General features: G+C 36.9%; 1 long non-coding RNA gene and 1 other non-coding gene across 3 annotated transcripts in view; one reads left to right on the top strand and one right to left on the bottom strand.

The window, feature by feature from the left end:
- The window catches only part of LOC139706872 (uncharacterized), a 103186-nt gene that overhangs the window by 5793 nt on the left and 69461 nt on the right, over positions 1-27932 (bottom strand). The window lies entirely within an intron of this gene.
- Positions 20175-20281, top strand: LOC114098290 (U6 spliceosomal RNA). The gene has a single exon (XR_003583724.1). It is a non-coding gene; the product is annotated as a U6 spliceosomal RNA (small nuclear RNA).

The following is a 27932-nucleotide window of genomic DNA, read 5'->3' on the forward strand; positions in this document are numbered from 1 at the left end:
CCAAAGGAATGAACAATTACTCAATAAAATAATATCAGAAAATTTTCAAAACACGAAGAATGAATTGGAAAACCAAATTCAAGAAGGCTACAGGAGCCAAATGTAAAAAATCACAACAGATCCACACCAAGGCACATTATAATGAAAATGCCCAACATACAGAATAAGAAAAGAATATTAAAAGCCATAAGAGAAAGGAATCAGATTACATATAGGGGTCAACCATTAAGGATAATGGCAGATTTTTCAACACAGATCCTGAAAGCTAGAAGATCCCAAAACAACATATATCAAGCTCTGAAAGAAAATGGATGCCAACCAAGAATCTTGTATCTAGCAAAATTAAGCTTTAGATGTCATGATGAAATAAAAACCTTCCATGATAAACAAAAGTTAAACGAATTTACAGCTAGAAAACCGGCACTATAAAACATCCTTGGCAAAATATTCCATGAAGAGGAAACAAAAAAACAACAATGAAAATCAGCCAACGGAGGTATTAGCCTAAAAGAAAAACTAACCAAAGAAAACAAGTCAAGTTAAATAACACAAAAAACCAAATATGACTGGGAATACAAATCATGTCTCAATAATAACTCTGAATGTTAATGGCCTAAATTCACCAATGAAAAGACATACGCAAGCACATTGAATTAAAAAAAAAAAAAGACCCAACAATATGCTGCCTCCAGGAGACTCATCTAATAGGAAAAGACATACACAGACTAAAGGTGAAAGGTTGGGGAAAATCATACCATTCACATGGACTGCAGAAGCAAGCAGGGGTCTCCATCCTCGTATCAAATAAGGTAGACTTAAAGCTAAAGTTAATCAAAAGGACATTTCAAGGGAAACATACACCAACAAGCCATAACAATTATAAATATATATGCCCCAAACAATGGAGCTTCTATGTTCATCAAACAAATTCTTCTCAAGTTCAAGAATCAAATTGACCACAACGCACTAATCTTGGGTGACTTTAACACACTTCTCTCACCACTGGATAGATCTTCCAAACAAAAGTTGAACAAAGAAACTATATATCTCAATAATACAATCAATAACTTTAGAATATTTCATCCTTTAACAAGCTAATACACTTTCTTCTCAGCATCACATGGATCTTTCTCTAAAATAGACCATATAATATGCCACAAAGCAATTCTTAGCAAATACAAAAAAGTAGAGATACTACCCTGCATTTTATCAGATCATAATGGAGTGAAATTAGAAATCAATAAGAAAATTAAAAATAAAAATTACTCCAATACCTGGAGACTAAATAACATGCTACTGAATAAACAATGGGTTGCAAAAGACATCAAGGAGGAGTTTAAAAAATTCTTAGAGGTAAATGAGAACATAGACACAACATATCGAAACCTATGGGACACTGTGAAGGCAGTACTAAGAGAAAAGTTCATTGCATGGAGTTCATTCCTTAAAAGAAGAAAAAGTCAACAAATAAATGTGAACATATGCCTGAGAGTCTACATTACATCTCAAAGCCCTAGAAAAAGAAGAACAAATCAACAGCAAAAGCAGTAGAAAGCAGAAAATAATTAAAGTTAGAGATGAAATCAAAACAAAAGAAACAAAAATTGATAAAACAAAAAGTTGGTTTTTTGAAAAAATAAATAAAATTAACAGACACGATAGAGAGAGGAAGATGGCGGCGAAGGGAGTGCATCACCCCCGTGTACCGCGTCACTGTGCGGGAGAATGACGAGTTAGAACGGCTAAAAGCTATCTTGTTAGGAATTTCCAGCAAAATTGGGTTGCTCCAAAACCTAGAGGAAGGATTTCCATCACACAAGGATCAGCTACGGGGGCTGAAACGCGAGCAATTTGTCCGCACGGAGGGTCACGCTGCTTATTCAGCAAATCGCCCCGTGGCTAGAGTCTGCGGCACGTGCTGGGAAACGACGAGATAGCAACGCAAAGATACAGTGCTACGGATTCTGCGGGCTCCCGCCAGCTGTGCAATCACTGTGCTCAGTGCTGAATTCTGGGTTTGAGGCGGGGGAAGGAAGCGGTCCAATTCAGTTCTCCACACCGGTCAGACCACAGAGGAAGCCAGCGGCCACCATCTTGGAGAGCTGACATCACCATCCCTGTTTTCGACTGATCACAGCTCATTCAGCTACAAAACAGGTAATTTCAGGCTGCCATTCACCTGCGTCTTGCAGACAAATTACTCAGGCTCAGTGCTAAAGAACCCGTGGAAACTGCTTCTTGGAGCCTGCTCCTATCACAACAAAGACCGAGCCCGGAGCGGCCGAATTCCGGCTCCCGAAACTGCTCTGACCCAAGGCTAAAGAACCCACGGAAACTGCTTCTCCGTCTGGGTCCTGCTGAATACTGTGGAGGTAAATACCAACCGAGCCTTCATAGGCAGTGGCAACAGGATTGAGACGGGGCTTGTGAGGGCCGGTCAGGACTCACCTGTTGCTTTGGTCACCCGGCAAAGGGAACGAAATGCTGCCATTCGCATGGGATACCAAGATGGCAGAGATCTGATGTCATCAGAAAGCGGCTGAGGAGAGAACTTCATCGATACCAGCGGCGACAGAAACAGTAGGTCTCCTGGTAAAGAAAGTGAGTCACAAACACCCGAGTCTCTCTCACTTTGTCATCAAGCCAGAGGGGCAGAGCAGAGCCGCCGCCCGCACCTGGAACAGGCCCAACGACCCGCCGGCGTGGTAGTCACGTCACCCCAATTGGAGTAGGGGCCGAGCAGAGCCGACGCCCGCATCTGGAACAGGCCCAGCGACCCGCCGGCGTGGTAGTCACATCACCCCAATTGGAGTAGGGGCAGAGCAGAGCCGCCGCCCGCATCTGGAACAGGCCCAGCGACCCGCCGGCGTGGTAGTCACATCACCCCAATTGGAGTAGGGGCAGAGCAGAGCCGCCGCCCGCACCCGCAAGGTAGGCAGACCTGCGACTGACCAGCAGACAGGCCCAGCGGTCTGCGGGCGTGGTAGACACGTCACACCAACTGGAGGAGGGGCAGAGCAGAGCCGCCGCCCGCGCCTGCAAGGTAGGCAGACCTGCGACCAACCGGCAGAACAGGCCCAGTGGCCCGTCAGCATGGTAGACAGATCACCCCAATTGGAGGAGGAGCACAGCCACCGCCGGCCCCTGCAAGGGAGACTTTTCAACTATACAAGAGCAATATAAATATAGAGGGGGAAAATTTCAAAACCACAACAGTTTCACCAAGCAGAAAGAAACGCAAGCAGTATGAAAAGACAAGGAAAGAAATGACTACAAGCAATGCAGATCAACTCAATTTTAGAAGAGGTAATAGCTGCAGCAGATGGAATGTCAGATAAAGAATTCAGGATATACATGCTTCAGATGATCTGGAGTCTCAAGGAAGACATTAGACAGCAAAATCAGACAATGAAAGATCACTTCGACAATGAATTACATAAAATAATCCAAGAAGCAAAAGATCAACTATACAGGGAGATAGAGGTTATAAAAAACAAACAGAAATCCTAGAAATGCAGGAAGCAATAAACCAACTTAAAAACTCAATTGAGAATACTACCAGCAGAGTAGAACACTAAGAAGATAGAACATCAGACAATGAAGACAAAGTATTTCAACTTGAAAAGAACATAGACAGCTCAGCAAGACTGTTAAGAAACCATGAGCAGAACATCCAAGAAATATGGGATAACATTAAGAGACCAAACTTAAGAGTCATTGGGATACAGGAATGTATAGAGGTCCAAACCAAAGGAATGAGCAATCTATTCAATGAAATAATACGAGAAAACTTCCCAGACTTGAAGAATGAGACAGAATCCAAAATCCTAGAAGCCTACAGGATGCCGAATGTGCAAAATCATAAGAGATCCACACCTAGACACATTATAATGAAGATGCCCAATATACAGAATAAGGAGAGAATTTTAAAAGCTACAAGAGAAAGGAAGCAGATTACATTTAAGGGTAAACCAATCGGGATAACAGCTGATCTTTCAACACAGACTCTGAAAGCTAGAAGATCCTGGAATAACATATTTCAAACACTGAAAGAAAATGGGTTCCAACCAAGAATTGTGTATCCGGCGAAATTAAGCTTCAGGATGGAAGATGAAATTAAAACCTTCCACGATAAACAAAAGTTAAAAGAATTTGCAGCTAGAAAACCATCTCTTCAAAACATCCTTGGCAAAACATTACAGGAAGAGGAAATGGGAAATAACAATGAAAACCAACAGTGGGAGGTAGGACAGTAAAGGGGGGAAAATAATCAAAGAGGAAAACAAACCATGATTAGTAACATAAATAAACAAATATGGCTGGAAGAACAACCCATATCTCAATAATAACCCTAAATGTTAATGGCTTAAACTCAGCAATTAAGAGACACAGGCTAGTAGAATGGATCACAAAACAAGACCCAACAATATGCTGCCTACAGGAGATGCATTTGATAGGAAAAGACATACATAGACTAAAAGTGAAAGGTTGGGAAAAATCATATCACTCATATGGGCTTCGGAAACAAGCAGGAGTGTCCATACTCATATCAAATAAAATAGATTTCAAGCCAAAGTTAATCAAAAGGGATAAAGAGGGACACTACATACTGCTCAAGGGAACCATACACCAACAACACATAACAATCATAAATATATATGCCCCAAACAACGGTGCAGCTATGTTCATCAAACAAACTCTTCTCAAGTTCAAGAGTCTAATAGACCACCATACAATAATCATGGGAGACTTCAACACACCTCTCTCACCAATGGACAGATCTTCCAAACAAAAGTTGAATAAGGAAACTATAGACCTCAATAACACAATTAATAACCTAGACCTAATTGACATATATAGAATATACCACCCAACATCAAGCAGTTACACTTTTTTCTCAGCAGCACATGGATCCTTCTCAAAAATAGATCATATATTATGTCACAGGGCAACTCTTAGACAATACAAAGGAGTAGAGATAATACCATGCATCTTATCTGATCATAATAGAATGAAACTGAAAATCAACAATAAAAGAAGGAAGGAAAAATCATGCATCACTTGGAGAATGAACAATAGGTTACTGAATGATCAATGAGTTATAGAAGACATCAAGGAGGAAATTAAAAAATTCTTAGAGATAAATGAAAACACAGACACAACATATCGGAATCTATGGGACACATTGAAAGCAGTTCTAAGAGGAAAATTCATTGCTTGGAGTTCATTCCTTAAAAAAAGAAAAAACCAACAAATAAATGATCTCATACTTCATCTCAAAATCCTATAAAAAGAAGAGCAAAACAAAAGCAAAAGAAGTAGAAGGCAAGAAATAATTAAAATCAGAGCTGAAATTAATGAAATCGAAACAAAAGAAACAATTGAAAAAATTGACAAAACTAAAAGTTGGTTCTTTGAAAAAATAAATAAAATCGACAGACCCTTAGCCATGCTAACGAAGAGAAGAAGTGAGAGAACTCAAATTACTAGCATACGGGATGAAAAAGGCAATATCACAACAGACACTTCAGAAATACAGAAGATAATCAGAAATTATTTTGAATCCTTATACTCCAATAAAATAGAAGATAGTGAAGGCATTGATAAATTTCTTAAGTCATATGATCTGCCCAGATTGAGTCAGGAGGATATAGACAACCTAAACAGACCAATATCAATTGAGGAAATAGAAGAAACCATCAAAAGACTACCAACTAAGAAAAGCCCAGGACCGGATGGGTATACAGCAGAGTTTTACAAAACCTTTAAAGAGGAACTAATACCAATACTTTTCAAGCTATTTCAGGAAATAGAAAAAGAGGGAGAACTTCCAGATTCATTCTACGAGGCTAACATCACCCTGATTCCTAAACCAGACAAAGACGCTTCAAAGAAAGAAAACTACAGACCAATATCTCTAATGAACCTAGATGCAAAAATCCTCAATAAAATTCTGGCAAATCGGATACAAAAACATATAAAAAAAAAGTGTGCACCATGATCAAGTAGGATTCATCCCTGGGATGCAAGGATGGTTCAATATATGGAAATCAATAAATGTTATTCACCACATCAATAGACTTAAAAATAAGAACCATATGATCATCTCGATAGATGCGGAAAAAGCATTGGACAAAGTACAGCATCCCTTTATGTTCAAAACTCTAGAAAAACTAGGGATAACAGGAACATACCTCAATATTGTAAAAGCTATCTATGCTAAGCCTCAGGCTAGCATCATTCTGAATGGAGAAAAATTGAAGACATTCCCTCTAAAATCTGGAACAAGACAGGGATGCCCTCTCTCACCACTTCTGTTCAACATAGTTCTCGAAACACTGGCCAGAGCAATTAGACAGACGAAAGAAATTAAAGGCATCAAAATAGGAAAAGAAGAACTTAAATTATCACTATTTGCCGGTGACATGATTCTATACCTAGCAGACCCAAAAGGGTCTAGAAAGATACTATTAAAGCTAATAAATGAATTCAGCAAAGTGGCAGGATATAAAATCAACACGCATAAATCAAAGGCATTCCTGTATATCAGCGACAAATCCTCTGAAAACCACTCCATTCACAATATCCTGAAAAAAAAAAAAAAAAAATACTTGGGAATCAACCTAACAAAAGAGGTGAAAGACTTATACAATGAAAACTACAGAACCCTAAAGAGAGAAATAGAAGAAGATCTTAGAAGATGGAAAAATATACCCTGTTCATGGATAGGCAGAACTAACATCATCAAAATGGCAATATTACCAAAAGTTCTCTATAGGTTTAATGCAATGCCAATCAAAATCCCAACGGCATTTCTTGTAGAAATAGAGAAAGCAATCATGAAATTCATATGGAAAAATAAAAGACCCAGAATAGCAAAAACAATGCTAAGCAGGAAGTGTGAATCAGGCGGTATAGCGATACCAGACTTCAAACTATACTACAGAGCAATAGTAACAAAAACAGCATGGTACTGGTACCAAAACAGGCAGGTGGACCAATGGTACAGAATAGAGGACACAGAAACCACTCCACAAAACTACAACTATCTTATATTTGATAAAGGGGCTAAAAGCATGCAATGGAGGAAGTATAGCATCTTCAACAAATGGTGCTGGGAAAACTGGAAATCCATATGCAACAAAATGAAACTGAATCCCTTTCTCTCGCCATGCACAAAAGTTAACTCAAAATGGATCAAGAAGCTTGATATCAAATCAGAGACAAGGCGTCTGATAGAAGAAAAAGTTGGCTATGATCGATACATACTGTGGGGTTAGCTCCAAATTCCTCAATAGGACACCCATAGCACAAGAGTTAATAACTAGAACCAACAAATTGGACTTACTCAAACTAAAAAGTTTTTTCTCAGCAAAAGAAACAATAAGAGAGGTAAACAGGGAGCCTACATCCTGGGAACAAATCTTTACTCCTCACACTTCAGATAGAGCCCTAATATCCAGAGTATACAAAGAACTCAAAAAATGAGACAATAAGATAACAAATAACCCAATCAACAAATGGGCCAAGGACCTGAACAGACACTTCTCAGAGGAGGACATACAATCAATCAACAAGTACATGAAAAAATGCTCACCATCTCTAGCAGTTAGAGAAATGCAAATCAAAACCACCCTAAGATACCATCTCACTCCAGTAAGATTGGCAGCCATTATGAAGTCAAACAACAACTGCTGGCAAGGATGTGGGGAAAAGGGTACACTTGTACATTGCTGGTGGGACTGCAAATTGGTGCAGCCAATTTGGAAAGCAGTATGGAGATTTCTTGGAAAGCTGGGAATGGAACCACCATTTGACCCAGCTATTCCCCTTCTCGGTCTATTCCCTAAAGACCTAAAAAGAGCATGCTACAGGGACACTGCTACATCGATGTTCATAGCAGCACAATTCACAATAGCAAGACTGTGGAACCAACCTAGATGCCCTTCAATAGACGAATGGATAAAAAAAATGTGGCATTTATACACAATGGAGTATTACTCTGCATTAAAAAATGACAAAATCATAGAATTTGCAGGGAAATGGATGGCATTAGAACAGATTATGCTAAGTGAAGCTAGCCAATCCCTAAAAAACAAATGCCAAATGTCTTCCTTGATATAAGGAGAGTAACTAAGAACAGAGTAGGGACGAAGAGCATGAGAAGAAGATTAACATTAAACAGGGATGAGAGGTAGGAGGGAAAGGGAGAGAGAAGGGAAATTGCATGGAAATGGAAGGATACCCTCAGGGTTATACAAAATTACACACAAGAGGAAGGGAGGGGAAAAGGAAAAATAATACAAGGGGGAGAAATGAATTACAGTAGAGGGGGTAGAGAGAGAAGAGGGGAGGGGAGGGGGGATAGTAGAGGATAGGAAAGGCAGCAGAATACAACAGACACTATTATGGCAATATGTAAATCAACGGATGGGTAACTGATGTGATTCTGCAATCTGTATACGGGGTAAAAATGGGAGTTCATAACCCACTTGAATCAAAGTGTGAAATATGATATATCAAGAACTATGTAATGTTTTGAACAACCAACAATAAAAATTTTAAAAAAATAAAAAAAATAAAACCCATGGATACAAAAAAAAAATTAACACTTAGCTACACTAATGAAGAGAAGGTATTACAAACATAAATGATGAAAGAGATAATATCACAACAGACACTACAGAAATACAGAAGATAATTAAAAATTATTTTGAAAACTTGGACTCCAATCAAATAGAAAATATCAAAGGCATTGACAAATTTCTTAAGTCATATGATTTGTCCAAATTGAATCAGAATGATATAAACAATTTAAACAGACCAATATTAAGTGATGAAATAGAAGACACCATCAGAAACCTACCAACAAAGAAAAGCCCAGGTCCGGATGGATACATAGCTAAGTTCTACAAGACCTTTCTTTCTTTTCTTTCTTTCTTTCTTTCTTTCTTTCTTTCTTTCTTTCTTTCTTTATTATTAGTTGCTCATGACAATACAATTATCTTGACATATCATATATTTGAATCAAATGGGGTATGAATTCTCATTTTTCCATGTGTACAGGTACCAATACTCTTCAATTTATTTCAGGAAATAGAAAAAGAGGGAGCACTTCCAAACTCATTCCATGAGGCCAATATCTCCGTGATCCCAAAACCAAACAAAGACACGTAAAAGAAAGAAAATGTCAGACCAATATCTCTAATGAACATAAATGTAAAAATTCTCAACAAAATTCTAGCAAGTCAAGTACAAAAACATAACAAAAAGTGCACCTCGATCAAGTGGGATTCATCCCATGGATGCAAGGTTGGTTCAACATGCAGAAAGCAATAAATGTAATTCATCACATCAATAGACTCAAAGATAAGAATCATGATCATCTCAATAGATGCAGAAAAAGTATTTAACAAAATACAGCACCCTTTCATGTTCAAAACACTAGAAAAATTAGGGATAACAGGAACATAACTCAACATTGTAAAGGCTATCTATGCTAAGCCCCAGGCCAACATCATTCTAAATGGAGAAAAATTGAAGGCATTCCCTCTAAAAACTTCAACAAGACAGGGATGCCCTCCATTACCACTTCTATTTAACATAGTTCTTGAAACACTGGCCAGAGCAATTAGACAGACAAAAGAAATTAAAGGGATACACAAAGGAAAAGAAGAACTCAACCTGGCACTCTTTGTTGATGATATGGTTCTATACTTGGAAGACCCTAAAAGTTCCACCAGAAACTTCTAAAATTAGTAAATGAATTCAGCAGAGTTTCAGGATATAAAATCAACACCCATAAATCAACGGCAATTCTGTATATCAGTGACAAATCCTCATAGAGGAAAACTACCCCATTTACAATAGCCTCAAAAAAAAAAAAACTTGGAAATCAACTTAACGAAAGAGATGAAAGATCTACACAATGAAAACTACAGAACCCTAAAGAAAGAAATCAAAGAAGACCTTAGAAGATGGAAAGATCTACCTTGCTCTTGGATAGGCAGAATTAATATTACAAAATTGACCAAAAGCACTATACAGCACTACCAAAAGAACTATACAGACTTAATGCAATTCTGATCAAAATCCCAATGGCATTCCTCAAAGAAATAAAAAAAAGCAATCATGAAATTCATCTGGAAAAATAAGAGACTCAGAATAGCTAAAGTAATCCTTAGAAGGAATACTAAAGCAGGTAGCATCACTATACCAGACCTTAAACTATACTACAGAGCAATAGTAACAAATACAGCATGGTATTGGCACAAAAACAGACTGGTAAACCAATGGTACAGAATAGAGGACACAGAGACTAACCCACAAAATTACAATGATCTTATATTAGACAAAGGTGCGAAAAACATACATTGGAGAAAAGATAGCCTCCTTAACAAATGCTGCTGGGAAAATTGGAAATCCATATGCAACAAAATGAAATTAAATCCCTATCTCTCACCATGCACAAAACTCAACTCGAAGTGGATCAAGAACCTAATTAAACCAGAGATCCTGTGTCTAATAGAAGAAAAGCAGGCCCTAATCTTCATCATGAGGGATTAGGCCCCAACTTCCTTAATAAGACTCCTATAGCATAAGAATTAAAACCAAGAATCAATAAATGGGATGGATTCAAACTAAAAAGTTTCTTCTCAGCAAAAGAAACAATCTGTAAGGTTAATAGAGAGCCTACATCTTGGGAGCAAGTTTTACCCTTTACACATCAGATAGAGTACTAATCTCTAGGGTATATGAAGAATTCAAAAAGTTAAACACCCAAAAAACAAATAACCCAATCAATAAATGGGCTAAGGACCAGAACAAACACTTCTCAGAAAAGGATATACAATCAATCAACAAATATATGAAAAAAAATGTTCATCATTACTAGCAATTAGAAAAATGCAAATCAAAACTACTCTAAGATTTCATCTCACTCCAGTCAGAATGGCAGCTATTATGAATACAAACAACAGTAAGTGTTGGTGAGGATGTGGGGAAAAACTCATACACAGATGGTGGGTCTGCAAATTGGTGCAGCCAATATGGAAAGCAATATGGAGATTCCTTGGAAAACTGGGAATGGAACTACCATTTGACCCAGCTATCCCTCTCCTCAGTCTATACCCAAAGGATTTAAAAACAGCATACTACAGGGACACAACCATGTCAATGTTTATAGCAGCACAATTCACAATAGCTAAACTGTGGAGCCAACCTAGATGCCCTTCAGTAGATGAACAGATTTTTTAAAAATGTGATATATATACATAATGGAATATTACTCAGCAATAAAAGAAAATAAAATCATGGCATTTGCATGTAAATGGATGGAGTTGGAAAAAATAATGCTAAGTGAAGTTAGCCAATCCCAAAAAAAAACAAATGCCAAATGTTTTCTCTGATATATGGAGGCTTATTCATAGTGTGGTAGGGCGGGGAAGCATAGGACGAATAGACGAACTCTAGATAGGACAGAGGGGTAGGAGGGGAAGGGAGGAGGAATGGAGGTAGAAATGATGGTGGAATGTAATGGACATCATTATCCAAAGTACATGTATAAACACACAAATTGGTGTGAATATACTTTGTATATAATCAGAGATATGAAAAATTGTGCTCTATATGTGTAATATGAATTGTAATGCATTCTGCTGTCATATATTTAAAAATTAATTTAAAAAAGATAGTTCAACCTTGGTGATTGGATTTCATGCTACTGGGCCTACTCATAGCCTGCCTCTGCCACCTCAACCACTTCATTCATGTGGCCATAGTACAGTTCCAGGATGGCCAATGGCAAAGAATAGCTTATGTCAACTGGTCTAATTATTATATCCTTTGCTCACTACCTCTTTCATGGTGGATGCTTTTTGTTGGGCCATACTATTAACACCAAACTGTTTGTGTTCATCTAGATGCTCCTATCTCAAAATTTCTTATCTCTAATCTTTCAGTTCTTTTAATTTCAGGCCCCTGAGAAGACAGGCCATTGGCCATTTCCCAGGTCTGTATATACTAGGCTACTTCTCATTCCATAAAAAGTTGATGACTAGTTGCATTGTTCACAGCTCTACTCATTCGAAAGATTTTTCCTTTCTACTTTCTCTCAAGGTTTTCCAGGAATGTGGTTATAATATAGCCATGGTTCATTTTTAGCCTCTACCCACATACAGAAGATACTCACCCAAAAACCAACTGTAGGCTATCCTCTTGTTCCATTGGCCATACAAGACCCCCATAAGACCACAGAATCAAGCTGGGGAAAGGGTGCTATTGCAATATATTATGGCTTGGATATTAGGTGTTCCCTGAAAATTTATGTGTGAGTCAATTCAGGAATGTTTATAAATGAAATGATTAGGTTATGAGAGCTGTAACCTAGTCAATAGATTAATCTATTTGAAGAATTAATAATCTGAATGGATTAGTGGGTGGTAACAATAGCAGTTTCGGTATAATTGGAGGAAGTAGCACACAGGGGACATGCTCTTGGGGATTATATTATCCCTGGCATCTTGCAATCAAGCTCTCTCTCTCTTCCTGTCTGTCATGAACTGAGCAACCTTCCTCTGCCACACCCTTCCATCATAATTTTCTGCCTCACCTTGAGTCCAGAGCAATTGAGTTGCTGAACCTCTGAAACCATGAGCCAAATAAACTAAACTTTTCCTCCTTTAAGTTGATTTTTGTCAAGTATATTAGTCACAGAGACACAAAGCTTGCTAATACATTATTGTCAGGGACATGCCAGTTTGGGCTACTTGTTATGCAGTTTACTGTATCCTCTGTCCTGCTTGAGCTCCATTCCAGATGTATCATTTTTGTATTACAATAGACTAGTGCTGAGCCTATACAACTTTGTGATTTGATATCTGACAGGACCCAGCTCATAATGTGCACTTCTATACCCATGGTCACTTGGTGCCTCATGGGGGGAGCAACCTGCCTCTAACAGTCCCAATAACTCACCAAGAGTTTTTCCTCAAAATGCACATAATTCTGTGCTGAAAATGGCATTGGCTTGCCCCAGAATTACAGGAGCCTGCATTGCTATTTACCCAATGGGATTTGTCGTAAAACACTATCTCTTGTGTAATCTGCTGGATTGTATGGCCCTGGTGGCAGGGCTGTTTGTACTGTAACCTGGACCTCCTCACTCAAAGCTGACAGGTTTCAATGTTATTCAGTATATGGAGGAATATTTGTATGTTTAGAATGTGTTGCCTCCAGAGCCCACAGGGGCCTACCATATACTTTATTCCTTCTTTGATATAGCAAATGTAAGATGCAGCAATTTTACTTTCCTTTGGAAGAGATATCTAGGGACCATGGAATCCCTAAAAACTTCACTGAAGTGTCAAATCCCTGAATTGTTACAGGATTTATTGCCAACCCTCTGGAAAACCGTGTCTTACTAAGGCCTTTAGCATGTTAGCTCCTTCTTGCTCATCCTACACAATCAGTATGATGCTATCAATGTAATCTATCAGTGGGCTGCTGAGGAGTCTAGATCTCTTCAGAGAAGAGTAAGACAAGATAGTTTGGAGAGTTAATATATCCATAAGGCAAAAAGTATAAATGAATATCATTGTCTTCCCTTTGGAATGTGAACTATTTCTGATCCTCACCTTTGGCTGTGCTGGGGGGTTGAACCCAGGGCCTCACACATGGTAGGTAAGTGCTTTACCACTGAGCTACATCCCCGGCTTTCCTGATCCTCACTTCTAATTGGGATAGTAAAGAATGCACTCACCTTACTGATTGCCACACACTATGTGCCTAAAGCCTTATTATCTGCTCTATCAGTTACACAATGTCTAACAAACAACTACAATTGGGACCACTAACTGCTTGATCATGAACTCCTAAAAATCAAGGTAGGTAATCTAGAGCACCTGTAACAGCATCTAGAACTTAGCAGACATTCTTAAAGCATTTGGTCAGTGAATTAATAAATTATGAGTTTTAAGAAGATGCCTAATAATGTAGGTTGATTTAGATGAACTGATCCCTAAGCTCATAGGGTCATTATGTAAATTAGTTACTATAAAGTATTTACAATGGTGGTTTGCACATAAAAAGCACTCAGTAAATCTAATCAATTTTATTTTTCCAGGTCATAGAGAACTATCAGATATGATAGAGAAATGTGACATTAGGCTAACTCCCTGACCAAAGGTTTAAATAAAGTAGGAGAGATGTGTGTTGTTCTATTTTTTAAATAATGTTTTGTTGTAGATGGACACAATACCTTTCTTTTATTTATTTATTTTTATGTGGTGGTAAGGATCAAATCCATTGCCTCATACCTGCTAGGCAAGTGCTCCTCCACTGAGCTATAACCCCAGCCTATATGCATTGTTCTTTAAAGTGAAAGTGCCTGGGATATTTTTCCTAAAGGTGTGAGATTTCCAAGGAAAACTCAAAAGAAAAATGATTTAAAAGCTGGAAGGACACAACTACTTATAAAAACAGATATTTACTCTAATGGGGTGGAGGAGGTCATTGTCATGGACTAATTCATTACCAGCACTATTATTTTTAAAATTATTTCACAAAATCTCAAAGTTGAAATTCTTGACACATGCTTTTCACTAGTAATAATGTAAAACATGATCTTGAAATAAGATGAATGCACCTATGCCCACTAGCCATCTCACAAAAGTATTTTCCATGACCTAAACGTCTGTTTCTTTATACAAATAAATACATTAAAAGTAAATACATGGGGCTGGGGCTGGGGCTCAGTGGTAGCGCACTTACTGGCATGAGTGAGACACTGGGTTTAATTCTCAACACCACGTGTAAATAAATAAAATAAAGGTCTATCAACAACTAAACAATTTTTTTAAATTTTTTAGAAAAGTACATACATGTTTTTCATTTCTGACATAGGTTGGTATAAGAGCAGCTAAAGGAATATATGAAGGTATAATGATAGAACACATATATCACAAATCTTCACCAGGGTATATCATTTTCTTGTATGGTACTGTGATTCAACAGGACTTGAAGCTGCTATCCCCTGGCATTAGCTTAGTGATCAAATTTTAAATGATCTTGATAACTCTTGGGGAATAGCCAAGTGACATAAAATTTTTCCCAACAATTGTCACAATGAGAGCTGTGAAACAATTCCAAGGAGGAATCCATACTTGCTACTTTTAAAAGAGCTAGAAATGGGGTTGTTGGATAAGATATAAACATGGTTTCTTTCATCTATAAAGACAAAAAATTCAAGCCACTGTAATGAGTTTCCTATGCTCATTCTGTTATCAATGTGCCATCTCACAGGCTTAGATGACCTCAAAACTTAGGAAATTGCCCTGTTGCTTTATTGCTGGTATCTCTTTCATTATAGAGCCTTCCAGAATAGTCACCAGACTGAATTTATTCTACCAGTGAGTCAGTTGCCTATTAGCACTTTTGACATCCAGATGGTTTGAGACAAAGGCGAAACCAGGGATAACTCCCAAGTGTAAGCAGTGGAAAGTCTTTTTTTGCTACGGGACTGTAGTCTACTGGGCTGTGGGCCAGGGCATGGGTTTCTTTCGCAACATCCCAGCACTGCTGTGGCCTTTTCTATAACCCTTAGAAGTCAAGTCACCTGAGAGGCCAAGAGTTAAACTGGCTCTACAGTCTGAACTGTGAAGTTTGGAAGTGAATCCAATAGTCTGGATATGTTTCATGAATAAACAGAAATGTTCAAGCTTGGGACCCTAAAAAAATGAAGTTAATATTAGTTATAGAGGAAATCCTGTTTGTTATTTTTTTAACTGTTGTCATTGATTTTTAAAAAGAACTCAATAATTTTTTAGTACATTAAAATGCTAAAAACACCCTTTAACACATATACACATGCACACACAGATAAAGAGTGTTTATAACCAAATAGAAGAAAATCATTATTGTCTTTGCTTTTAGGTACATTATAATTCAAAGCGTTTGTTCAATATTGTTCAAGCATAAAATTTTGCATCTATTTATGAAATGGGAAATGTTTATCTAGGTTCTAATGCCACATAGTCATCTTATGATTATTAAGATAAAGATAAGGAAGTGATAGCTGTTAAAATGTTTAGTTCTAGGGCTGGGATTATGGCTTAGCAATAGAGCACTCACCTCACACATTCAAGGCCCTGGGTTTGATCCTCAGCACCACATAAAAATAAATAAATAAAATAAAAAGTTATAAAATTAAAAAAAAATGTTTAGTTCTGCTGGGCATGGTGGTATATGCCTATAATCCCAGCAACTTGAGAGGCTGAGGCAGGAGGCTTGTGAGTTCAAAGCCAGCCTCAGCAGATTAATGAAGCAACTCAGCGAAACCCTGTCTCTAAATAAAATATTAAAAAGGGATCTGGGGATGTGGCTCAGTGGTTAAGCACCCCTGGGTTCAATCTCCAGTACCAAAAAAAAAAAAACTTTAGTTCTGATTTTGGGAACAAATTTATCCCAATACTCATTACCTAGAATTTACACATAACGATGTCTTAGTAAGCCATTGTTTAAATTTCTGGGGTACTAGATAATGATTTTCAACATCTTTGAAGTTGTGACACCCTATTTTTTGTTAGATTTCACAACTCTCCCTCCTGTTATATCATCCCTTCATGCCCAAAGGAAAAAAGTAATCTATTATATGTTATTTTAAAAACATTTAAATGAATAAGTTAATCTAATTTTGCTTCAGAGTTGTATTTATTGATGTCTTTGTTCTTTATAATTATCTCTTCTTTGATGTCTGAGCCACCATAAAGCTTAGGCCAGAATTAACTTCTCCTCTTGCTATATTCTTTTAGCTCCTTATACAAAACTATATTACAGTATTTTAATGCCATACTTTTGCTGGAATATTTTAAATCTTCCTCACTGACTTAAATGCAAGGACCATGTCATATTAATCTTTTTAAAAATATTTATTTATTTTTTAGGTGTAGATGCACACAACACAATGCCTTTATTTTTCTGTAGTACTGAGGATCCAACCAGGCTCCCGCCCATGCTAGGCGAGCACTCTATCGCTGAGCCACAATCCCAGCCCATATTAATCTTTTTTTCCAGAATTTCTACCATAGTGCTTAATATGCAGGGAGAGTCAATAAATATCAGTTGAAGGAACTGATAAATGAGCAATGACCTTGGAGGCAGAAACATACCAGAATGTCAAAAGTACCAACCAGAGAATCATTATTCTAGAAGTTTAAAGGTGTACTCATGTAAGATCCTCTGGCCTAGAACTCAAATCCAGTGAGAGAATAGATTAAAAAACATTTTAAAAACTGTGAAATCCTACATAAATGTGAACAAATGTCACCATTGCTTATTACTTAGTAGCCTTCAGGGAATAGTTTCTGAATTTCTGAATCAACAGCCTGTGAAAACAAGAATGAACTTGACTCATTGGAATAGGAAGACCATGGAAGGATTAGTAAATGGAAGCAAGTTGACAAGAAGTTGTTCACTAATATAGTGGAAGTCTAGTTTTGGAAAATTAACCTGAGAACTTTTTAAATATTAATTTCTGTGTCCTGGTTTATAAATGACCATTTGTTCCGATGCTTCTGATTTGGATAATTCCACATAGCATTCCCAGAAATAAGTGTTACCAGGTATAAAACATACAGGCTTGATTGGTCAAGGAAATGTGTGTTACATTTGGATAACTCTACCAAGAGACTAAAATAACTGATGCATTTTGAAGTGACCATTGGTAGTAAGCTTCAGTGGTTCTGGAAAAGGCAATAAAAACATCAGGGCAATTTGACAAGCTACTATGGTTCAAATAGATGTTAGAGGTAGTCAAAGTTCACCAATTATGTCAATGATGCTGGATTCCATTAAGTCAATCAGTAACTAAGGAAATACTTAATTGAGATACAATCTCAAACTAGAAAAACAGGACAAATTAAAGAAGAAGAATAATCACATTTCTCGATAGTCACATGCTATCAGACGGCACAATCTGATGTCTGAAAGATAAAGCAGGCAAATTTCAAAAATGGAAAAAGAGGCCATGGGCTAGAGCATGAGTAGTTCCATAAAAGCAGTCAAATGGGGATCTTTCTGAAAAGCAGAGGATGTCCTCACAGAAGGGAATTGCCTAAAAACAACTAGAACATAGTTCCTTTGCTGCAAACATAATCTGCCCAAAGTTACACAGCTAATAAGTTGCAAAGTGGGTTTCTAAAACCAGGCTGACATCAAAGTCCATGTCCTCTCTCTACACTGTACGTTTTTCTGCCAGACAAGGTATAATCATGGTATATGCCAAACTGCCAGGCTGTATTGTTCTTTATATCCTTTCTGAATCCAGTTTCAGGAAAGCCATAAATCACGCAGCACCAATAGTAGAAATCTTTCTGTTTATTCATCCTACTTGTTAAACCCATAAATATGTATTTATGTATGCCAGTCAATAAAGAGTCTGAAGATGAACTCTAACCAAGTAATTGGGTTTCTGAATTCAAAACAACTAGCTGAAGTTTTGAAGTAACCAATCTATTTCTGAGCTAACAACTAAGTTGTGTGTTAAATTCTTCTGTATTTCCTGAGAATTTTAGAAAAATATGTATTTATTCATTCTTTTGTTTAACAAAAAAAATATTGAGTGCTTGCCATATACCAGTCATTGTAGACAGAAACTAATAGAAAAATATTTCTGCTATTAAGAAGCACAAACCTGAGGAAGGAAGGGGGAAGTAGAAATAGATAAGCAAATAATTAGAGTACAATATGACATGACATTGATACTGGAAACTAAAAATATAATAAATATAGAGCTGCTACACTGGGGGAAAATCCCTATTCCTAATTCCTGATGTTTCCTTGAAGGTGGAGAGGATTCCACTATTGTAGTCAGTATTCCTAAACTTCCTCCATCCCTCAACTCTTTCCATCCCAGAGGAGAGATGAATTAATATGATCCAAGTATGAAGAAAGTAGGTATGGAACACAAGCCCCTTGTCTCCTCCCCACACATCTCCTTTCTTTCTTACTCCTCTTGTCTCCTCTCTTTTCTCCTTTACTTTCTCCCCCTCCCCCTCCTCTTTTCCTCTCCCCCTCCCATCCCTCCCTCCTCCCCTTCCTCCTCTTTCACTCACTCTAAACAGCCAGCTTGTCAACAAAGAAGATAACTTCTGTTCTTACATGCCCTAAGTTTTCTAGAGGCAGAGCCCTACAGAAGTCCAGAACTATCTGTGACTAGGGGTTCACTTTTAAGAATCCCTCTTGTACATAGATACAAACCACATGCTCCAACATTTGTTTTATCTGTAATAAATGCGTAAGTCTTAAGAGACAGTAAAGTGTTGGGTAAGTAGATTTCTTTGAAGCCAAACTGTTTATACACTGAATTTGCCACTCAATAGCTATGTGACTTTGGGCAGGTTACCTAACCTCTCTGTGCTTCAATTCTCCATGCACAAACAGAATTAATAGTATCCATACATAGAGTTATTGTGAAGAATTAATACATATGAGGTCCTTAGAACAGTGCCTTGAGCACTTTAGAAGTTTGAGCTATCATTACTATTATTATTATTTTAGCCTTTGTCTGACTTACTCTTTTATTTCTCAATTTGTTAAAATCTCGGGCAGGAAGGAGAAGTGCTACTTATTGGAATCCTCCAACAGTTATGGAAGTTTAAGAAATCTTACACAATATTTTCATCTATAGTTCTTAGCTCCATACTAAATAAAATTAGGAAGATTTTATCAGTGGGTGACAAATGCCAGGCCAAGTATTTGGCCCAAGCAGGATGAATTTGACTCCTATGACCTCCAAAGACTGGAAGACAGCTTCTAACTTGATTCTTAGAGATTATTTCCAGGTCCTTTGGGTTACCTGCATATTCCAGGGGTCCCTCCATGCTCTGGTCACTGTGGGTCCTGCCGTGGGTTTTGCAAAGTCCTTCTGGGAAAGGAAGGCTTTTCTCTACCTAGTCACAATGATTCTTATCCTGGGTTCAGACTTCAGGTAAACAACAGTATTTGGAATACAATGTGTAAAGAACAATTAAAGAGATATCTACATGATACCACAGGAATAGAAGAGTCTAGACAGGAAACAGATGGATTACTCCAAAGGAGTGATTAGAATTTAATGAAAGATTTATTTACAAAGTGTAGGTATAGTAAGGGATAATGAAGCATCAACACAAGAAACTGTGCTCGTTTCAGCAGCACATGTACTAAAATTGGAACGATACAGAGAAGATTAGCATGGCCCCTACACAAGGATGACACGCAAATTTGTGAAGCATTCCATATTTTTTTCTTTGATATAAGGAGGCTGATTCATAGTAGGATAGGGAGGGGAGCATGGGCAGAATAGATGAACTCTAGATAGGGCAGAGGGGTTGGAGGGGAAGGGAGGGGGCATGGGGTTATTAATGATGGTGTATTGTGATGATCATTATTATCCAAAGTACAGGTATGAAGACACGAATTGGTGTGAATATACTATGTATACAACCAGAGATATGAAAAATTATGCTCTATATGTGTAATAAGAATTGTAATGCATTCTGCTGTCATATATAAATAAAAAATAATTAATTTTTTAAAAAATGAGAAACTGCTCCCACCCATAGACCTGACAGGGCAAAGAGTAGGAGTTACTACTAAAATTCAGAAAGAAAACTAAAAAAGAAGGCTAACTGACAGGAACTCTGTTTTAGAAGATTAATGCAATCCCTGCCAGACCAAATCTCGGAAGAGAGCAAGCTAGGGAAATATTGCTATAGTATCACTCTCTTTTGTCCTCCAACCTTCTTCCAGGGCCTCCCAATCCCTGGAATCCAAGCAAGAAAACCTGATTAATGTTATGCAAAAAGGTCAGGCTTTGAGGACACAGGGCAAGTAAAAAATGGCAGAGAGATCACAAAGCAAGCCAGCAGCCCAGAGCAGACTGGTCCTTACTGAGGATTTCAATGACCTTTTAGAGAAGGTAATATCTGAGTTAGGCACAGAAATGTAAGTAGGGTTTATCAAGTAGAGAAATGAATAATGATATTCCAGGCAAAGGGACAGCATATTTAATAACTTACAAACATAAAAAGAATATGCATGGCATATTTATAAAGTATTTCATTTGGCAGAAGCACTTTGATACTTTTGGAGAAATGAGCCTAAAAAGAATTGTCAGGACCAGATTATAAAGGCTCTTAAATGCCATGCTAAAGTAATTAGATTCAGTCCTGTAATGAATGAGGATCCATTCAAAGATTTTCAGAGAGAGATCATAACATGGCTATATTAAGTTAGAAAAAATAATTCCAATGGCAGTATACAGGCTGGGCTAGAGCACTGTTGCCCAACATCATTTTGGAGATCTTTACAATACCCAGGCAAGATGAAGGTGATTGGCACTAGAACAGGAACAGTGACTATGAAAAGAAGATTCTAGACCTGTTTTTTTAAAATATATTTTTAGTTGTTGATAGACCTTTATTTTACTTATTCATATGTGGTGCTGAGAATCCAACCCAGCGCCTCACACATGCCAGGCAAGCGCGCTACCGCCGAGCCCCAGCCCTCTAGACCTGTTTTGAAGACAGAATTAATGGAACCACAAGGAGTGCTAGAAAAAGCAGCCTTTAGAGGAGTATCCAAATTTTTCTAGTTTGAGACACTAGGTATATGGTGATACTATTAATCAAAAAAGTGAGTTCAAAAAGGCTAGTTTTGTGGGAGACTACCCTGATTTCAGCTTTATACATACAACCTTTGCTGTGCCTATGGAACACTAACTGAGGAATGTCTAATTAGCAATGGATAATGGACTCTCATGAGGACTCTGGAGAGAAACCTAGGAGCCAGATAAATGGTTTAGAGGATAATTTATTTTTTGTAGCCTATGTAAAACATATCCACCAGAATTTTCTCAACTTCCTTAACTAACAAAGGAAAAAAATGTGATTCATAATATAATGAAATAAACCACAATGAGAGTCAGAAACAAATCCACTGCTGATGTTCCTTACCATGGGAAGTGTTTTTCATTTGTTTGTTAGAAAAAGAAACTTATAACTCAGAATTGCATGGTAGTTTAGGAGTGTTCTTTAAAAAACAAACATTCCTCAGTTTTTAAAACTTTGCTCTTTAAATTTCTGAGGGCTGTTTGCTCTTTAAATTTTTAACTCATTCATTTTGTAAATAAAATCCAAGTTTCCCACAGCAGTTTCATTTTATTACATAAACCCATATCCCAGTGACATGCAATTATTCTTCAACTGAGGCATTTGCTAATACTCTGATCAGCAAAGTTACATAATAAATATTTACAGAAGGAATAGATGCATTGGTAGGCAAATGATTAAATGAGAACAAAATTTCTGTTAAAGCAATGTTGATTTTGTTGTAAACTTGATATATACATAACAGTTATGTAGGAAACATAATCAAGAGAGAATTAGAAACTGTCTAGTTCTGCTTCATCAGTGAAAGAAAGCCAGAACTATTTAGATGACAGCAAGTTTCTTCTTTGTTCCAGTTGCTTCAACCACTTTACAGAAAAAGAACTGAAATACTTTTCTTCCAGCTCCTTGCTAGATTCAATCAATATAGTTATAGGGTCTCACAATTTGACTTCTTTTATGTAGTTCCCATCACAAGTATTTTTTAATTTAGAAATATGGTTCTAATTATCTAAAACAAATGGAAATCTGCCATTTATAGCACATAATGAAGCACAACTGACTTTTTTCTCCTAACTTATCACATGACCATTATGTGACTTAATATGCCTACTAAAATTTTATGGGCTGAGGATGTGACTCAGTGGTATAGTACTTGTCTAGAATGTGTGAGGTTCTGTGTGCTATCACCAGAACCACAATATAATAACTAAATAAAATTATTGACTACACTTTTGTTATAATCCTCTTTTCAAATTTTTATTCAAAATATCTTTCCCCACCTCCGTACTGTTGTAGTTTCTTTGTCTTCAGTGAACAACATTAACACTGCACCTATTATCACTAATTTGCCCAGCCCTCTCAATCCATGTAATAAGTGGAAAGATTTCTTCCTAACTTCTGCCTCTCCAAGGAAGGGAGAGTAGCTGTGTGGAATCTAAAGAGGACTAGACCTCAAGTTCAGTCATGATTAGGCATTGATCTCTGAGTGAACAGAGCTTACTTCTAGATGACTGAGTTAAAGGTAACAGGAAGATACAAGGAGACTGAAAAATGTTTAACAAATTTTAAACTTTTGTTGATTATTTAAGACAAAGTGTTTTATTTGTCTCCTACAGGGTATAATCCATGTCTTAGTCATCTATGTATTTCTCTAAGCACCTAATACAATATCAGTTGCCAGTAGAATGAATTTTTTCTTCTCTCTAATTTTTTGTATTATCCAGTTTTTCTTTAATGAATATAATATATAATATAATAAAAACTCCCAACATTTGGGGTTTTTTAATATTTATTTTTTAGTTGTAGTTGGACGCAATACCTTTATTTCACTTATTTACTTTTTATGTGGTGCTGAGGCAAGCACTCTACTGCGCTCTACTGTACTCTACTGCAGAGCCACAACCCCAGTCCCCAACATTTTGTTTTTTAATTAAATATTTTATATAGATATGTGATATTTTACATAGTACAAATCAGCCTTTCATAACTGTGGGTTCTACATCCCTGAATTCAACCAACAACAGATAAAACATATTTTTTAAAAATTGCATATGTACTGAACATGGACAGACTTTTTTTTCTTGTTATTACTACCCAAACAATACAGAATAACAGTTATTTACAGAGCATTCACCTTGTATTAAACATAACAAGAGATGATCTAAAGTATATGGGATGATGTGTATAGGTTATAAGCAAAAACAACACCATTTTATTTTATATAAGACACCTAAATATCTATAGATTTGGTATCCAAGGAAGATCCTAGAACCAATCCTCCATGGATATAAAGGGACAACTGTAAATATGTATATATGTAAGTATGTGCATATATAATTTTATACATATATAAAATCATACTTGGAATTGAAGGAAATCATTTTAAACTGACAGGAATAAGTACATAATTCAATTTCAACATCTTATGATAAATTTGTTAGTTACAATACAGAATATTAAATAGTAATACTGGTGTTATTCTAAACAGATGGTTAGCAAAAACTGAAATGAATATTTTGGTTGTTTTCCTGTGACACAACTGGGTGAAAAGCAGAACTACACAGAAGTTTCATAATGAAACTTCAAACCGCATCAGACTTGTCTATATTGTCAGGTTTTGTTACATTCCCTCTAACTCAACCCAGACTCCCTGAGGTTGGCTAACAGGGCAAAGTTTGAGTCAAAACCACGCCCTTCCTTTGAGCTTTAGGGTTGTACTTAGAATTCTTGGGGAAACCAAAAGAAATGACAGTTTTTTCCTCCAGATGTTGCAAGTCTGTCACTTTCAGTATTTATTCAAATTCCAAATTCAGTAAAACAAAGACAATTGCCTGGATGAGGGCTGGGGAATCCCAAAATTCTATTTTACTCAAAATAGGTGTTGATAGTTAAGACTCCCTAAAAGAGGGAATACATTAGAAAGAAGTTGGCAGAGAAGAGGGGGAAAGAGAGAAAGCAAGGAGAGAGGAAAAAGGAAAGGAACAAAGGAAGGAACCAGAGAGAAGAGTATCATACCAACAATTAGGATTAATCAATTCCATAATCCTGAGACCTAAGAAGAAAAATTCATACCTGACCTAATGTTCATTTTTCTGGAGACTGCTTGTTTGAGGTAGATTTATTAATATATTGTCATTAAAAGGACAATTGAAGGCATAGAGATGACTCCAAAAAACAGAGGAAAAATCCCTAATGAATGTAGTGTGTGTTTGGTTGCTAACTCTACCATTTAAACTTTGCTACTTCAGCTATGCCTGAAAACAACAAACTTGAAAATAATTTTCATCTCAATTTCTCAGTTTCTTTGATTACATAATAGTCAACATTTATTGAATACTAACTTCATTTTAGGCACCGTGCTAAATATTTTACATATTTTTATGGGGAAACATTTATTCTTCACACCTGATATTTCTTTCTATGGGATTGCATCTACCACTATACCTATACCTGCCAAAATAGAAGAGACTTTGATAAGTTTGGGAAGAGGAACAGGGTACATGATGAAGATCAAATATAAGTGATGTTCTTTACCCCTTCTTCATTATCTTTTAGATACACCAGCCTACAAAAAGCATGTCTTCTGTTTCTGCTCTCAGCATGACCATTAGCAGAGTGGTAAAGGCCCTGCTCTACAAGGCTGGGAAAAAAAAAATAACAAGTCAAGTCTAGACTTGGATCAGATGTTGATCTACAAGAAGACTATCTCCTGATACTATTTTATGCAGTTCAGAAAGGTGAAAGTGAGAATTTCTTTGCTTTCAGTAAAACATGGTGGCACATGCCTCTAACCCCTGCTACTCAAGTTTGGGACAAGGATTTCAAGTTTGGGACAAGCCTGGATAACTTAGCAAGACCCCAGTACAAAATAAAAAAGTCTTGGGACCCCAAAAAATTCAAGTAGTCATACAATAGATGCATACCCATGTTTACAGTAGCACAATTCACAATAGCCAAGCCATGGACCCAGCCTAGGTGTCATCTGTTGATGAATTGGTATCTATATCCATAATGAATATTTATTCAGCTATAAAGAAGAATGAAATTATATCATTTTCAAGCAAATGGATAGAACTAGAACGCATTATATTGAGCAAAATAAGCCAGACTTAGAAGGTCAGTGTCATATGTTCTCTCTCATATGTGAAAACTAGAGAGAAAAATATTTTTTAAAATGACCTCATGAATATAGAAGGGAGAAGAGAGAAAAGGGGAGATACAGAGAATGAAATTAATTAAATTATGTGCATGTCTGATATGTCATAATGTATCCTGCTATTGTGTATAATCATAATATACCAATTAAGAAAAAAAGAGGACCTAGGACGTAGCTCAGTTATATAGTACTTGGCCTAGCACGTGTGAGCCCCTGGGTTCAATCCCCAATACTGCAAATAAAGCAAAAAGCAAAGCAAAAAAACTTCATCTATTTCATATGTCTGGACTATAAAAGAGGAGTATGTAAGAAAAATGCATGTCTGGGACAGAAAACAAAAAGGAAAAAGAAAAACATCTGAATAAGAAAGTAAAACAAAGATGATGCTCAAATCCAGCAAACAGTACTAGCCTTACCATATGAACAGAAAAAAAAAGGCACCCAACTACATTATATATTGAATAAATTCAGATGAGCCTATCTAAAAATATTTGTGAAACAAAGGAGGGAAATATAAGACTAGAGCCAAAGTCCTTTGATGAAGAAAAAAGATGTAACCACAAAAATAGTATTTAAGGCTTGTGACATTCAAAGTGTCAAGGGACAAGGTCTTGAGTAGTACATGGCATATGTCCATAGGAGCACAGGTTTCAAAAGCAGGCTTAATTCAGGTTTTTGCTGAATTAAATTACACTTGCAGGAGGTAGGTGTGTTAGTCCATAACAAGAGGCAAAGCCAACAGCCCCTGTGCCACAGGATTGAAGCATTGTTCCTAAGAATATCAGTGAGGCCATTTCACTAGAGATAGCCCCACTATCTTTAGCACAGCATTGCAGGAATGTAGGACTTAATATGAAAATGGAAATTAAGAGATTTTGAGTATGTTAGATACAAGGGAAAGTACTTTAAGTAAAACCTACTGGCTGGGACTACCATCATATGAAGATTTTAAACTTTCAGGTTTATTTTTGTTGTCATTTTTGTTTTTGTTTTTGAGACAGGATCTCATTAAGTTGCTGATACTAGCCTAGAACTTGCAATCCTCCTGCCTCAGTCTCCTGGTCACTGGAATTACAAGTATGTGCCACCATGCCTGGTAGATTTGAAAACTTTTAGAAATCAGAAATATCATAAGTGCCACTCCCCCAAGAAAGAAGATAGCCTGCAGAGTTGACTTCCTCCAAGATTGGAAGTAAGAGATTAGCTTCTTTCTTTATTTCTTTACTTATTTTTATGTGGTGCTGAGGATCGAACCCAGTGCTCTACCACTGAGCCACAACCCCAGCCTGAGATTAGCTTCTTTCATTTTTTAAAATATTTTTTAGTTGTAGATGGACACAATATATTTATTTATTTATTTTTATGTGTAAATAAATATATTGTGTCCAATATATTTGTGCTGAGGATTGAATCCAGTGCCTCACATGTGCGAGGCAAGTGTTCTACCATTGAGCCACAACCCCAGCTCCACCCGCCCCCAGATTAGCTTCTTGTTGGGTGATTTCTACCGATTGACTTTCAGCTCACAATTTCTTGACTCTAGAAGATTGGGAGTGACTGACATGAAACTAATCACAGAATTGACCACTCGTCACACCACGGCTCTTATCTTCATCCAAGTCACAGTCATCTCTTTCCTACATTATTGCAATAGCTTCTCAAATGATCCTCTGCTTCTGCACCTTAGAGACTTTTCTCAGCAGAGCATTAGAGGTGATCATGCTACACATTTTCCAAAGGCAATCTCTTACATGGGAAGATCAACAGGCTCAGCACTAGCTGATGTAAGACTGTGGTTCTATATTAGTAAGTCTATTGCTGCCATACATCTAAGTTAAATCCTCAGTTTTAGCCTTTAGCAGCTTAGCAGTTGATGACCATCTGAAACTTTCCTTTGATATCACATAAAGCACCTTTTCTATGTCCAAATTGGGATTTTCAAACATTTGTTAATGAATAAAGTTTCTGTAATAGTGTCAGCAGTCATTGACAGGATTATCTGTAAAATGTTGTTAGTTTATGCAATAATTTGAATATTTTATTTGAAATTATTTTATAAAAATGAGTGGAAAACAGAAAAGTAGAATACTAATACTTGTAATCATTCAAGTAAAACAAATATGGAAATT

This window comes from Marmota flaviventris, chromosome 9 (assembly GCF_047511675.1).
Source record: "Marmota flaviventris isolate mMarFla1 chromosome 9, mMarFla1.hap1, whole genome shotgun sequence".
Lineage (NCBI taxonomy): Eukaryota > Metazoa > Chordata > Mammalia > Rodentia > Sciuridae > Marmota > Marmota flaviventris.